Raw genomic sequence first — 17,070 nt, 5'->3', positions numbered from 1 at the left:
CATGATCGAATGTGACTCGTTGCCCGGACACCTGCACGTTCTTCTTCCACGCCGTCTTGAGGATGCTCTCTTTGTCATCAAAGCTCAGAAAGTTCACAATGATTGCTCTGGCTGGTTTGTTTTCAGCTGGTCTGGGGGCTGGAGCCCTGTGTGCTCTTTGGATCTGAAGCTCCTCACCAACAGGTACATCTAGCTCCTTGTGAATTAGCTCGTCAATGTATTCTTTGGTCGAGGCCCCCTCAAGCCCTTCTTTCACACCCCAAACACGGATGTTGTTTCTTCTGGATCGTCCTTCGAGGTCAGTCAGTTTTTCCTGAAGTTTGGACTGTTGTTCAATCAGAGTCGTGATAACGTCCTGAGCCTCGGTGTTCCATTCTTCTGTCTCTCCCACACGTTCCTCTACCAATCCCATGTCTTTCCGTTGATCACGAATATCCACCTCAACACGTGCGATTCTGCCGCTCGTTTCCTCCCTGCAGCTCTCCAGGCTCCGCGTCGTCTCCGTTCTGATTTGACCCATTTCTTCTCTCAATCTTGCCATCTCGTCTCGAACTCCTTTCAGAGCATCATCCATTTGCTTACTTATCTTGTCCAGTTTGGTTTCCATATTTTGCCTGCCAGCGTCAATTTTAACTTGCATACAAGCCAGGGTGGTCTGCATGCTTGTTTGAAACGCAGCCACCCAGCTAGGTTGCTCGTCATTGTCAGCGCTGGCTGTTAGCACGAGGCCCTCGTTGGTTTCCTTTGACATCGTCGTCATCTTTTTCTTACTTTGTGATTCGGGTTTTGGCATATTAAGCCTTTTGTCTTTCTCTTGACCCCTTGTATTCTTATCCATGTCCTATTCAGATAATTTGAGGAGTTTTACACAGTTTTTTACTAATTTTGACCGGGAGCTCTACTTTACTGCTGCCTATCGCATCATCGCCAAACCGGAAGCCCCCTATGCCAATCCTTTTATGGGCTTCAATAACAGTTCAAAAGATAATTGTTCTCATTCATATCAACACAAAAAAACAAATTCAAGAACACTAACGCGAACACGGTCACGAACACGGTCGAAAACTGTGTGGCCTTCCCCATTACACACCTGCCTCTCATCACCGGTTGCCAGGTATTTATAATATCCACCCCTGCAGTCACCAAGGCCACACCTCTGTAGCATTAATTAAATAGACAAAACAAACATAAATAGCAATTTGGCTCCAACACACCGGCCCCTAATTGAGAGTGTCAGGGGGGCATGAACAATTCAATGTAAAATTAAAAAAAATGGAGCCAATAAATACACAAATTCATACAAACCCCCCAAAAAACAGAAATTCTCTGAATTAGTCTTTCAATTTGCAGCTTCTTGAAGCAGGCGTCTATCCAGTGCTGGTTTTAGTCTTTACTCTTGCGGAATGCACCCGTCCTTTCCTGTCAGGAAAGGTCACCAGGACTCTTCCAAGCAACCAGGAAACACGTGGAGTTGTCGTGTCTGCGATAAGTACAATGTCTCCAGGGACAAGACTCTCTCCTTACTTCACTTCTGCCACTCCTGTAGTAAAGGCAAGTATTCTCTCCGTCTGTTTTTGATGCAGAGGTCCACCTTCTCAAACAATCCAGGTGGTAAGATTGGCATTCTTTTCATTGTGAGAATGTGGTTGGGAGTGAGTGCTTCCAGATCGCTGGGTTCTCCATACAACTTTGTTATAGGGCGATCATTCAAAATGGCTTCAACTTCACACAGCACCGTATGAAATCCCTCGTCATCTAAGGTTTGCTGGTGTAAAACTGATGTTAATATTCGTCAAATCCATGGGCGTCAGTTTGGTTTGAAATGTGCTGGGGACAGAGACGCATTCGGAAGTACATTTTCAGAAGTGCTGGGTTGAGACTCATTTTTTTTTTTTACTCATTTTAAGGCATATAAAACATTTCAGTACCAAGATTCGGCTTCAGATCATTTTCTGGAAGGAGGGAAACGACTGAAATGTCTTATATTTACCCATGTCAATGTGTTTCAGCTGGTTAAAGACACTGGATGGGATATAATCTAGGAGGGAAACGACTGAAATGTCTTACGGTGCACTCACACTATAGGCCATCTGGCCGTGGCCGTGGCCGTTTTCACACCTAACCACCGTGCTCACATCTGCCTGTGTGTGTGTGGCCAGTCTGGCCTGGCCAGGCCAATTTGGCCACTTGGGAGAGGTGTGCTGCTACGGTACGGGCCGCTACGGTACAGATGCTAATGAGCCGACACGCGCACACGCACGGCTACGTTCCTGAGCTGAATGACATATAGTCCATGCGACAACCACGGACATAATAAAGGCGACGAGCCTTCTTTCCCATTAAACGGTGGCTGTTTCCCAATGTCAAGGAAGCATGCTCAACGGCCGCCCTTTTAAGGACGCTATGTCATAGAATGCCGACAAGCACTGTTCCAATGTTGAGGACACTCGAAAGCCGCGCCATTTTTGCGTCCTTTGTTTTTGAGAATTCCGAGATTTTTCAAGGATGCATCGCTGCATCCTAGACGAGCCAAAACTACCCACAATCCCCTGCGTTCACTGGGCGGGTTCTTGAAAATGGCAGAGCAGTACACGTTCAAATGAAGTGAAGTTACATTCGTTTTCAGAAATATTATGTGCCGTATTGCTTTTTATAGATTCATCATGTTAATGCAAATAATCAAGCCTTAAGACCTGTGCCACTTTTCAAACGTTTTTGCAACTTAATGATACGTTGCTATATTTTGCATGGACGTAGCTGGTGTTAAACACCGATGTCAATTTACTCGCTCACAAGATTACATTATTTATGTATAACTATTTATTTTAGTTTGTGTTGAATCGTGTTTTTTAGGGTCAGCCCCGCAAACGGAGGCTTTTGTGCGCCGGGTGGCGCGCAAACATTTGTTTAGGCTACAGGTGGAAGGGATAATGCCACTATCCAATGTTGTAAAATTAATGCACAACCGATCATTTGCAATGTTTGTAATTTTTAACGAACGTATAAAATTGTATTTTATATGATATACTTATGTGTTCAAACCACTGGTAGATTGTAGGCATATATGAATGAATGAATCAGATCAAAAGATAATATATCCAAATAAATACATGTTTATCATCTCTTTCTTTGTCTTTTCCCCCCTGCATAATAGTAATCAACCGTACTGTAAATGTGATGCATGAATTAAGTTCTCAGACAATTTCACTTAGTTTTATAAAAATTGAATGGATTTTCCTTTTAATAAAGACGATTGTATCAACCGCAACAAAGCTTTTGTGACTTCCCCAAAGAGGCTCTGTCACACTAAATTTGTACCGGCTGCCAAATTTGTACCGGGCGCGTCATCCATACGTAATCCACTCCAAATCTGCCTGGCAACAGATGATCGCTTCCTCCGTTGCCTGGCAACGGACGATCGCGTCGAATGACGTGAACATTCGCGAACCTTCTATCTAGCGATCCGTTATCTGTATTGTGCTATTTCGTCCTTGACCTGCTTTAAACACTCAGTTTACTTGCTAAATTTGATTAAACAATTAAATACAATAAAAATATAAAGTAAAAACAAGTGTTATCTGTAATGATATCAACATCAGTTATTAGACCGTCACACGGAGCATGCGCAGTTGGATTGGCGCGCTGCATGTTGTCTGTTCCAAGATACATCGTGTGTTTATTAAGGAACCCAACAAAACATTACATTATCTAGCGATCCGTTAACTGTATTATGTTATTTCGTCTTTGGCAACATGAGCGCGAATGTTTTTTGAAACCTGTCCGGCAACGGACGACGCGATCATCTGCTGACAGGCAGGTTTGGAATGGATTACGTATGGATGACGCGCCCGGTACAAATTTGGCAGCCGGTACAAATTTAGTGTGACAGCTCCATGCGAAGGAGACATGACCGCATTCATAACAGACAAAAGTCAAATAAATATTGATCAGCTTGATTGCTGCCAAGTTTTATTCATAAGCATATTCATATTCATAATGTGTTTACAAGCGGACACGCAGTATTAAAAAGCGGAAGCGGAAGCGCTTACACACTACCAAGTCGTTCCAAAGTCTGAACGTTACAAACGCTAGGAAGCACTCGAGCTAGCACTCTAGTCTCATCTCCATAGGACGCGACTAGCAAGGACGCGTCCTAGCAAGGCTGCAGCCTTCACTTTGGGAAACAGCCGGTAAACATATATCCAAATAAGCAACAGACTCAGCAAAGTGCGAACTGTGTTCTCTGTGTTGTTGTCCATTGTTGTTAGAACTCTGTCACGTTAAAATTGTACCGGCCTACGTCATCCATAGCAATCCATTCCAAACCTACCTGGCAACAGACGATCGCGTCGAATGACGTTGGAAGGTTCTTGAACATTCGCGAACTCGTTCATTGAGCGCAACAAGACAGATAACACTTATTTTACAAATTACATTTATTAGCGTTCCTAACATTATATTTGTATTGTATTGCATTGTATTTATCTATTTCCCTACACAGTAGGCCTAATAGCTAAATGTTATGGGATAACGTGAATAATAATAATAAAAAAGATTTACCAGTTATTAAATGCCTGCTCACCTATCTACCCATCTATCTATCTATTATCTATCTATCTGTCTATTACCTATAATCTATTCTCTAAATTAAATTAAGGAAATTCAATTAACACAAGCTAGCTAGAATGATACACATTTAACACTCAGTTTACTAGCTAAATTCGATTAAACAATTAAATGCGATACAAATATAAAGTAAAAACAAGTGTTATCTAGCGATCCGTTATCTGTATTTTATTATTTCGTCTTCGGCAACATGAGCGCGATTGAAACCTGCCCGGCAACGGACAACCCCTACGTAATCAATTGGCAACGGACAACAAACATGTAGCAAATTTGAGCGGTGATGGCTCAGTGGATGACACTAAAAACATCATAGTTGATATTCCATGTTTGTTTTTAAGTGGTAGGAAGATTTTTTCCCTCTATGTTATGCAAAAAACACACTTTTTAACACATGACATTTAACTTGCCACTGGTTATATACTATCAGAAATGTTTCTGCTGGACTCAGATGAACATTTTATTTCTCAAAAAGTAAATATCTTATCCATTTAGCTTATAACTCTCAAACCACTCTACACTGCATCACACTGGATTAGAACCAGCAACCCTCCAGACTGAGCTACAACTGGAACTATTGATTGAATTTATTTCAGACATATCAAATACAAATTAAACATGTGAAAAATACAAAACAAAAAGAAAAGCACAATAAATATTTAATAAATTAACTTCCTGTGTTCCTCATCTTTTTATAAATCTATCTATATACAATTTTCTTTATTTATGACACTAAATTTGATATTTACAATCCATACATATACAACTTGAAATACTATATATTTTATAATTTATATTTTTATACAATCCATATATCTACATAAATATACACGTCTGTTTTTATAATTTGATGTACTACATTTACACTTTATATATAATTTTTTATTGATTTATAATCCTAATCTAGTTTGGTACAGTATGTTTACAATTATACATTTAATACTATACATATATACATATATATATAACTATATCTGTCGTTTTAAAAATCCTTGAAACAGGATGGTTTTTCCGAGTTTTTTTCGGGAATTTCCTCTCTGCCAGGTAAGCGAGGTTAATTTGGCGATATGATGCAGCCGTATTCGCTAACGACAGAGACAACCAGCGACAGGAGGAGGGACAGGTGATTGTCGATGCCAAACTGGCTTTCTTGGACATGGCTCCCCAGTGCAAAGACGTCCTCTGTCCCGATTTCCTCTCTGACAAAGTGGGCTACAACAACCTCATCAGGGGCTTTCCCTGGAGAGTGTTGACGTATTGCCCTCTCCGCAGCTCTCACCACCTTCAAAAAGAGAATTAGAAAATGTTAAAGCTGTGACTGTATGAGAGGATGGGTTGGGCTGTTGGGCATTGTTGGGCAGCATGCTAGCTGTGTATACAGAGGAGCTGATGGACGTTTTTACTGACCTTTACAGTTCCTTTTGAAGGAATCATCAGCCCACCGTTATTACGAAGTTCCAGCAGATGGTAGCTCTGGTCAAATGGGACCGCTACAGCATCTGTCACCAGGCTGGCACGGCACACATCACAGGACAGGCTGCGAAAAATACACACACATCGTGTTTTCCTTATATGAATAGAGGAGACATGAGTGGTAGAGAAGGAAGGATATCAAACCCAACACAGGGCTACTTAACATTGAGGCAATTAACTTATTCCATAGTTGTAGTAGACCACACACAAAAACGCCACAAAGGGATATGACCTATTGTCTTGCTCCCTTTTATTTTTTCAATATTTAGATTCAATTTTTTTATCAACTCAATTGCACTTACCATTCTCTGTAAACCCTACAGATGGTTGTGAGTGAAAATCCCAGTAGATCAGCAGTTTCTGAAATACTTAGACCAGCCCATCTGGCACCATGAACCACGCCATTTAAATTCAAGATAGGGTTAAGGGGGAGCAAATAATTTCACATTGTATTGACCTCCTTGGCAAAAATAGTTTCAGATGGGGTGAGCCCTTTGTTTCCACATTTCTAGAACATTTTCAAAATTTGGTCTGGTGTTAGGGTAAGGGATGGGGGGCAACGTGACCATTAATTGAGTTTGATAACAATATTTAGGCTATTCATTTCTATTTAACTGCTCCCCCTTCAGTATCACTTTGTTTCCCTCTTGTTTCCGAAAGTTTTGTCTCCGTGACAGCGGGAGTCAGTCTAAAGTCAGATGATCAATTTGAAGTCAAACAGTGATATTATAAAATAAAGATCTCTCGGACTAACTCTGTCAATCAGTCTGTCAGTCTGTCAGATGGAAAAAAAAAACATTGCCCCCGCCATACGAAACGGTTAAACGTGTAGGCCTACATGAAAACATTGCAGTCGTGTAACCGTTATACATGTTTTCACACGTTCACACCCCTAAACCATACATGGTTAAATAGGAAAAAAAGGTTACCAAACTTATGTTACAGGGGAAATTGAATTGTGTAAATATTAAACTAAGCAGACGTTTAACCAGCGTGTTACTTGCGCGAACGATTCACTTTCACCGTAGTTCTCCACAATGTAAGCTAGCTAATGATGACTAAAACATTTACTTAAATTTTTTTATCTCACCTGTGGAAAGTGATTCCCTCTCGTCTGGTGTGTACTGAACGACGGTGTACACACCCGAAAGCAGCACAATGAACTGTCATTGTTGTTGTTTTTTGGGAAATGAGAGATGTGAACACAAATATCTATGGCTGTCTGACGGTCCAATGCCGTGTTCCAATACCCGTACTGTCCGTACTTACTAGCCAAAATTTGAGTACGCAGTACGTTCCAATTCAGATCCGGCGAAAAGAAGTATACTTCAAGGTAGGGCCCGACCGATATTGATTTTTGAGTGCCGATGCCGATGCCGATCGGCACTCCCAATGTGCTGCGCTCGTGAGCAGTGACTAACACGTGCGTGCTGAGCAGTATGGTCTCACCGTTAGAGTCTACAGTATAACGAATTAACATGGCCTGGGACCTAAAGAAAAACAGGCACAACATGCTCAAACAACGCGTCTTGTGTACATTGGTGAGGTGAGCGCGCAGCTGCCTGAGCGGGCGTGCTTTCATGTTGTACGGTAAAATTCAATCTCCTCTTTTTTACTCCAGCTAAAGTTGTTAGTTAGCAAGGCGAGTAGGAGCGCAATCTGCAGGATACTAAGCGCAATAACATTTATAAAAAAAAATAAAAAAAATAAAATCGGTTGGAATCGGCGTCTTTTTGGCCGATGCCGATTATTTTCAAAAAGGCTATAATCGGCCGATTAAATCGGCAGGCCGATAAATCGATCGGGCCCACCCTGATGCCGTACTCAAAACGGGCTAATCGTGAAGTGTGGATCGAAGGACACTCCCCGTACTCAACGGCAGCCATCTTAGCTACGTAGCGGAAGAGGCTACAGGCTGAGCCAAAGTTGGCGCATTTTCCACATAGCCTGCATTAATAGAGTCATTTTGTAGTTTTTATAGCTTTTTATAGCTGCTAGGCGTAAAGAGTTCACCGTTCAAAGCGGGATGTTTATTGCGGGGGAGGAGCAAAGAAAACTAAAAATGTTCGTGAAGAAGTTTGATAATTTTAGGTTTTATGTGAGGCCGCTTTGTGAACTACAGCTCTCTCGACGCATATGATATACGTCACCACACCCGCACTTGGAACTCAGCACAGAGATGGCACATAGAGATGGCACATAACTAAAACTCTCCACATGCCCCGACTTATAGTGGTTTTCACCTCTTTCTATGCTTTTATCGCCTTGAAAAAAAGTGGTGAAGTGGAGCAGAGAGATCGCCATTTCTGTGCCGAGTTCCAAGTGCTGGTGTGGTGACGTATATCATATGCGTCGAGAGCATCGAAGAGCTGTAGTTCACAAAGCGGCCTCACATAAAACCTAAAATTATCAAACTTCTTCACGAACATTTTTAGTTTTCTTTGCATGAAAAATTATCATTTAAATCCACAAACAACATATGTGTAATCTAGGCCTGCAGCGGATTCGAATTGTATCCGAATCCGTTCGGTTCGTTTACCACAGTTCGGAGCATTCTGGAGATCCGCGGATTTCGGTTTCATGAAGGCATTGCCTTATGAAGCGTATTTTGCCTACTGTAGCCAACGTCCGATACCAAAGGGTGTTTAGGACCCAGCGGAATGCATTCTCTCCAGTGCTGCCCGAGCCAATGAGACTTTTCCCGCCCCTCCCTTCAGCCTGTCAGCGTTCAAAACAAACTGGGCTTTAAACGATTCCTAAATTTAAAGAAAGTAATTGATACAATTATATTCTAAATATACGGGAGATAAATACAAACGGGTGATAAGCGGGATAACGGCCTTCGAGGTCGACCGGTTCGATGGAAATAATGGACAGGTAGAGGCAACTCTGGCTTCATGCTGTGCTCGTCGCCAGAGTTCTAACTGTCCGTCCACACCAGAAGCGAATTGAGCGACCAAATCGCCGGAAGTCATTCACTTTCTATGGGCAAGAGCGACCAAAGCGACCAAAGCGACCAACGCTACCAGCGGCCAAAGTTGAGCGACCAGAGCGTCAAAAAGAAGTTGAAAACTTTTTAACTTTATGCAAATGACTATTATTCGCTTCAGCGACCAAACACTGACAGCCAATCGGAATGTAGACGCTCTTCGCTTGCGTGGATCCCAGGGAACATCGGCAGGCACTTTGGTTCCTACCTACCTTTATTCACTCACTGAACAAAATGTCGGCTGAAGTATTAATCGCGGCTGTAACTGGGCACCCGGTGTTGTACGAACCCACCCTTTTTCAGTTCAGAGATCGAAACGCCATAGTGGTTTGGATATCAAGTGATGATAAGCGGGAGTATTTATAGGCTACATCTAGAACGTTCGTATTTAAGCGGGAATCATTATAATTTGCTCTACATGCCACCAATCTAACCAACCAATCGCGTGTAGCATGCTTTAAACAAAACCAAAAAAGTTGTTGAAATCGTCACATAAACAAACTAATCGACAAGACGAGGGATAAATGACAAGGGATATATCTCTTGTCTTTTATCCCTCTATTCCCCACTATTCACGGAGCCTGAGGTGAATAATTTTTAATTAAATAGTCTAGATAGATAGATAGTCAAGTCTTTATTAATACCAAACGACACAAATCGTCGGGAATCCATTTAGGTGGTTCGTCCCACACAGGACAGTAGCCTACAAGACCACACAGAACAAGTCTGAGTGGACATACACACAATACATCACATTAAAACTAGACACGCGTTGATAGATAGATAGATAGATAGATAGATAGATAGATAGATAGATAGATAGATAGATAGATAGATAGATAGATAGATAGATAGATAGATAGATAGATATGTTTCATTATTTGCCTTGCGGAGCCAACCAGTCCTGTGCACGTATGCAAATTAGCCATGTGCGCCAATGTCTATTTGTTTTGAATGCGACGAATGAGTGCAGATCATGATTTGCAGATCCAGATCAGTGAAACATATTTCAACTACTACAGCACGCAGGGTTTTTTGTTCTCGGTTGTAATTAGCCTACATTTTAGGATTTTTTTTATATTGGGGGGAATCACTGTCCTACTTGTTGTCGAAGCACTTTATCGAACAAGCAAAACCGTCTCGGCAATATGGCCAAGGTGTATGGGAGAGTTCACTATTTGATATGGCTGTCTGTAGGGCCTACTAAACGCATACGGCTCCTTTAAATGCGTCTGCATAATTGAATTGTACGTCATGAGCGACTTGAGCGACCAAAGCGAACAGAAAAATTCGCAGCGAAACTTTGTGAACTGGTGTGGACGTACAGTAAGCCTTGTCGGCCGTTATCCCTTACATGTTACACTCAGTGCACCATGTTTTCAAATGCATTTAGGGGAACATTTATTGCACAAAAAAGCCTTGCAAGTTGTCTGATTGCAGTCAATTAACACATTGCAAATAGCCTGTGGGTCTCATTCTTGTTACTAGTTACTAGTAACGGGGACGCTGGCGAGTCTAACGCCGCTCTGTATGGCTTGTTTTTATTCAGTATTTCCGATATTTCTCACGATTGCATTGAACAGTTTTTTGCCGTTTTTTTTGGTCTTTAGTAGTTTAGCTAAGTCTACTAGTTATATATAGTCACTTTTCGCTATTGTCAGTGCGCCAGTTTTCTTTATTTCTACGTGTTTTTACGTGAGGTCGTACAGTTGGTGGACGCTGTTGCCTTTTGAACGTTGTTGCTGCTGCTGCTCACCGGAACGTCATTTTTGAACATTATTTTTTCGCGATTTTCTTTTTCTTTCTAGTCTTTTAACTTTTTCATCAGTTTTCTTTTGCTTACTTTCAACACCTTCTGTCTGAAACCCTTCTGGACCCTTCTGGACCTCGGATCGGACTACAAAGTTAAGTTAAGTAACTGCGTCAGTTTTCTTGATTTATTTATTTATTTCTGAACGTTAAACGTCTGCGTGTTTTGTTTTGTGTTTTGTGCATGGAGTCGTGCAGCTGTTGGTGGATGACACCTGCTGGCCGGCTAGACTGCTGATAACCCCCGGCGCCGGCGCCGTCCAACTGGCTTCCCCATCTCCAGCGTAGCTACAACCGGCTTGCTCCACTCCTCTGCCTCCGCTGTGCTGGCTCTGTGGCTTCACCATAATCGCCTGGATCTACCGCTGGCTTCTTCCGACTTCAGAACCTGTGGATTTTATCCTGTTCCTCTGGATTGCGCTATGTTTGACTCTCACGTAACGAGCGCATCTCTGCCGCTCAGTTACTCGGTAACGGAGATGTTACGTCTACGGATCTTCTCTGACCACATCACCCCTGTCCTCATTCAACTTCACTGGCTCCCAGTACACTACCGTATCCAATACAAAACCCTACTCCTCACCTACAAAGCTCTCCACAACCTAGCCCCCAGTTATCTCTGTGACCTCCTCCAAGAATACACTCCCTCCCGCTCCCTCCGCTCAACCTCTGATGGACTACTATGTATCCCCACATCACGACTCACTACAATGGGTGCCCGGTCATTCAGCTGTTCAGCACCCAGGCTCTGGAACTCCCTCCCCCCACACATAAAACAATCAGACACCATTACAACCTTCAAGTCACAACTCAAAACTCACCTGTTCAAACTCGCACACAACGTCTAACTGATCACTGTTTTGATTGTTTTTTTTTTGTTTTGTTTTGTCTTGTTTTTGTTTTATTTATTTCTTATTGCTTATGTTTATTTATTTTTACACAATGTCTTGTTTTTTAAATAATGTATGATGACTATATGCTCTGTAAGGTGACCTTGGGTGTCTTGAAAGGCGCCTCTAAATTGAATGTATTATTATTATATTATTATTATTCATTTTTGTGTTACTCCCCCAAACCCTCCGTCAAAAAAAAGTCTGCCTTTTTACTATCACGGACATGATCCTAATCCGAACCGTATCCGAAACCGAGGCCCAAAACGGTTATCTGAACCGAACCGTGGACACACTGATCCGTTTCACCACTAGTGTAATCCAGGACATATAAAGACTGGGACCAGAAAATAATTATTTTCTCTCCATTGACACCCATTCATATTTCTCAATCTCATAGGTCCCATGAGCTCTACCGGAAGGGGCGTGACTTCGCCACTCCATATGGCCGGTAATAGTGCATTTGTTAGCGGGTCAACTACGTTTCGTATCGAAGCATTAAAAAAGCTGTCTAAATAACCCAACATGACGTGATAAGTGTGTAGAGAAAGTGGCCCCACTCCCAGTTACATTTCAGCGACAGGCAGTAACAATAAGGTTCTCTAAGGAATCGGAAATGATCTAATTTAATGTTGCATACAAAATTGCCAAAGAGGAGTTGCCATTCACTAAATTTAAATCCGAAATCATTCTCATGAAGAAAAATCGATTAACCGTCAACCCGACGTATAGCAATGAGATGGCATGTGCACAATGCATTGCAGTAATAGGCAACACCTTAAAGCAAAAGACAACTGCGGACGTCGGAAACGCCACATAGGCCTACATGTCCTTCATGATTGACGGCGACACAGACGTCTCTACCAAAGAGTGTGTGATTGTCTACAGCCGCATTTTGCGCAAAGGGAGACCGGTCAACATTTTAATTCTGTAATACTTTAAGCACAAAAAGAGTTTTGGTTGAGTTTGAAATGTTCAATTTCAGCTCAGTGAAGCACTTTAAACACCTTATTTTTCTTTTTATTTATAATTGTGCTTCAAATAAAGACACGCCTTTCTCTACATCTTATTCTTGATTAAAAATCATTCACATTATATGAAAGTTATGAACAGAGATATAAAGGTGACCTCATGGCGTCTGGAGCCCTGTGAAGCCCTGTTATATCTATGGTTGCGAAGGCCAACGGCCATGGCCAGATGGCCTAGTGTGAGTGCAGGCCAGAGAACAATGGGGCCATTTGAGCACGTTTAGGTGTGAAAACGGCCAACGGCCACGGCCAGATGGCCTAGTGTGAGTGCAGGCCAGAGAACAATGGGGCCATTTGAGCACGTTTAGGTGTGAAAACGGCCAACGGCCACGGCCAGATGGCCTAGTGTGAGTGCACCCTTATATTTACCCATGTCAATGTGTTTGAGCTGGTAATAGACACTGGATGGGATATAATCTATGTAATTTGATGCTCATGAATGTTCTCAACTCATTTTAAGGCAAATAATACACTTTCAGTCAGTTGGACCTACTCATGAATGTTTTCAATTAATTTTGAGAAGAAAAACAATTCTTCTAAAATCTATAATCTGGGAAAACAATGCAAAGTAAGAAAATACATGTTTTATTGTATAAAATAGACACACAGAAATAATTTCGATTACAGTGGTTTAAAAAAATAAAGAAGGATAATTGACTCACAGACAATAGTCCTGTAGTGCTATTGACTAGTAGCCTATGACTGATCAGACGTCGATCCCCGTCCAACGTCAATGTCTTTTCACCTTAAAATACATAATACAGCGGACAATAGTCCTGTAGTGCTATTGACTAGTATGACTGATCTGACTTTGCTGCCGCACACACGTTTCGAGGCGATATAGCCTGGCTTTAACAGGCTGTGCGCGCTCCCGCGGCTGAAATCACTTTCTGGCAGCTGATCACTTTTCGGCACAACACCGGCGTTACACCGAATTCTGCGACCCGCCGAAAAGTGTGACCCCAGGGGGCGCTGTTGTATATTTTCTGCAATATTCTCGAGTTTGAAGCGTAGACAGGCATGACAAAAACATAAATAAAATATAAGATCCCCCCCCCCCCCCAACCGTTTACCTTTTTATTAAAGGTGTTTAATAGATACATTTGATTGATTTGATTAGCATTTTACAGACCCATACAATGGATAGGGCGTTTAGTACGGTCCTTCACCGTTGCTTCTTTACCCATAAAAAGCTACAGTCAGTGTTAAATTACGCTGATTTACCTTTGAGCATTTCCTATTATAGGCTACTGTGTAAAATGCTGTTTAGAATTAATGTTAGTATCAAGAAAAGAAGGACCCACAGATCTTATGTTTTTATGTTTTTGTTATAATGCACACGTACATGTTGCAGAAAATGTGCAACAGCGCCCCCTGGGGTCACACTTTTCGGTGGGTCGCAGAATTCGGTGTAACCATGGTAATGAAAGGTTCTGAAAGCCGGCATACCGATGTAGCTAATTACTAAGGAATAAATTGTATACAAAATCTGTCTGGTACGTTTTATGAAGAATACGTTTCCAAAAAGCATCGGACATATGACCCACTATGTTCTGCTCCATGTATCCAATGTTGACAACCTGAAATATGGCTAAGCTAACAACATAAACAAGAGGAGCTAGGAAAGGAATTGAACGGCGTGTTTAAGTTCAGAAGGGCGAAACGTGTGGCTACACACAGCACTACAAAAGTCGTCAAGATTGAAAAAGAAAAAAATATTTGTTGCACAGCTAAACGCTGTATCACATCATGAGCTGGCTGTTCTCAATTCACAACACTCATTCCATCAAAACTAGCCTACATCAGGCATTCTGACCAAAACTCATGCACTCCCCCCCACAATTATTCCAGAATTCAAGCAAAGCAAGAATGACCAAAAGTCACTTTGTGTCAACAAGAGACTTACTCCACCGACTATCAATTGCAAGTTAAAACAGCCGACCACTTGAATACAAAAAACACAAAAGTCCTTGCGACAGCACCAGCAAATCTTAATCAATAAATATCGCGTCTGACATTAATTTATGTGGCAGCGGTCTGCAGATGCATCCCGTGGTGTAGCCTACCACAGCCGTTCTCAATCTGTGGTACGCGTACCACTGGTGGTACGCGAGCGCCCTCTACTGGTACGCGGAGTATGAACGATTTTTTTGAAGCAATTTTTTGAAGTTGAAGCAACCGTTAAAGAAAATATGTGCATGTACCCATCATATGCAATTATGTTAAACCTGCATTGACTAACTGCTGTGACGACGAGTAGGGGAAGCAACAATTTTGCAAAATCGTCCTGTGACGAGACGTTGAAGTCTGCCTTCAGAGGCCAGACATTTCTGGACTTTTGGATGCAGCGACGCAGCGAATATCCTGCGCTTTCAGACAAGGCTGTGCGCTTTCTCATTCCATTTGCGACCAGGCTTCTCTTGGTCATAAATGGTCACAAATAAGAGCAATGACTACTTTCATCATGTCATCGCTCTTATTTTATCCCCAAAAATGCAGCTGATCGGACGCATCACACGATTCGGAGGCATGCATCACATTTAAGGATTTTAAAAACTGATTCTTATTCTTTTTTAAAATGCATTCGGAAGAGAAGGGAGACTAGCGTTGCTCACGGGTTGGAATGAAAGGGAGAAAAGGGGACAGAGTTGCCTGCGGAAGCGATGTATGAGATGCAGAGACTGCTTCACGCTACCAGTGTCAGTTTCGTACGGTGTGGAATGAGAGCTCGTGAAGGCACTATTGCGCAAGTACGCCTGCTTGCTTGCGCAATAGCATACTGCCCGAGAATGCAGTATCGCTGTCAAATCTGTCCCTGGGAAAAGTAACGTTGCTACCGCTATAATGAAATAGCGGTAATATTTCCACATTAATTGATAAAATAACGGGATGGGAAGGGGGGATGGCTGTTTCAGAAGGGGGATGATTTCGATCATTTTAATTCCAAAGGGGGATGCCATCCCCCCTCAACTCGAGTGCTGGAAGCAGGTTGGATACTGAACCAAGTCTGAGGCTAAAGCAAACCTCAATCGACCCAGACATCACATCCCTCTCACTAAGCATGATAGGCCTAATTTTCAATGTGTGCCTGAGTACATTCTCCTTCAAACCTAAACATAGTTTATATTCTGACCTTATGGCACTTACTGCAGTATTTTTTAATACTGAATACGTTGTTTTTCTATGATACGCTTGTTCTTACTCATGATAGTTTGATTAGTGTTTTCGCAGTACACATGATTTCTCTCTTTGCTCTGCATGATTGCTTATAACAGGATTGTTTGACTCCAGTATTTAAATATTCATGTTCAATTCTTTGAATGTTTTTTGATGCAGTACAATTTACCTCACATGATTGGTTGACTGCAGTTGTTAAAATTAATATTCAGTGCTGTGAATGCTTTAATGCAGTATAATTGTTAATAACCTCACTAGATTGACTGGTATGTTATATGCCAGATGATATCCCCATTTGCTGGGTAGCCCTATTGAAGCAGTTGTTCAATTGTTAGTATTATCCCGTTGCAAGTGTTTAAATACAATACATGAGTTATAGACAGTTGATTGCTTCAGTCAAGTAAAGTTATGTGAATAATAAATCGTATTATTAATATTAATGCCTTCTGTGTAAACTCTATGTAGTTATAGGCCTACGCACTTTATTTTAATTCCGGTGGTACTTGGAGAGCCAAATCATTTCTAAGGTGGTACTCATGGTAAAAAGTTTGAGAACCACTGGCCTACCACATCCATTTAGTTCAACAGGTTATCATTCTGATACTGTCCATGGTACTAGCAACCTGCTCTGGTGCTTTTTACCTATGTATTCAGGCAAAAATGACTTGATTGTCTGAAGCCTCATCATCCCAGCCAAAGAGTATTGGTATTATTAGTAATGGCTACTTGCCAAATCAAAAAAACAACTTAACAAAGTGCGTCTTTTTCCAATGTATTTGTTATCATTCGTAGCGTTGATCAGCAGAGACATAGTTCGCCAAAGTCTTCGATGTCGCTTAGCAACCGAATACGCTGGGGTTGATAAGTTACCGGACTGCAGAGTGATACAGATGACGTGAATCAGAGGCAAAAAAAAACACTGTCATTGACAGCGGTCAATATGGTGGACGTGAGCATTCCACTGCATTGAGAAGAGTCATGTAATAAACAAAAATAATTGACAGCTGAACGTTAGGAAGGCCCATGCAAGTGAATGGAGCAGTCTACAGCATTAAGAAGAGCCGTGTAATAAGTAAGGGAT

This window comes from Gadus morhua, chromosome 4 (assembly GCF_902167405.1).
Source record: "Gadus morhua chromosome 4, gadMor3.0, whole genome shotgun sequence".
Lineage (NCBI taxonomy): Eukaryota > Metazoa > Chordata > Actinopteri > Gadiformes > Gadidae > Gadus > Gadus morhua.
The sequence above is the reverse complement of the archived record's forward strand: the minus strand, read 5'-3'. Positions refer to the sequence as shown.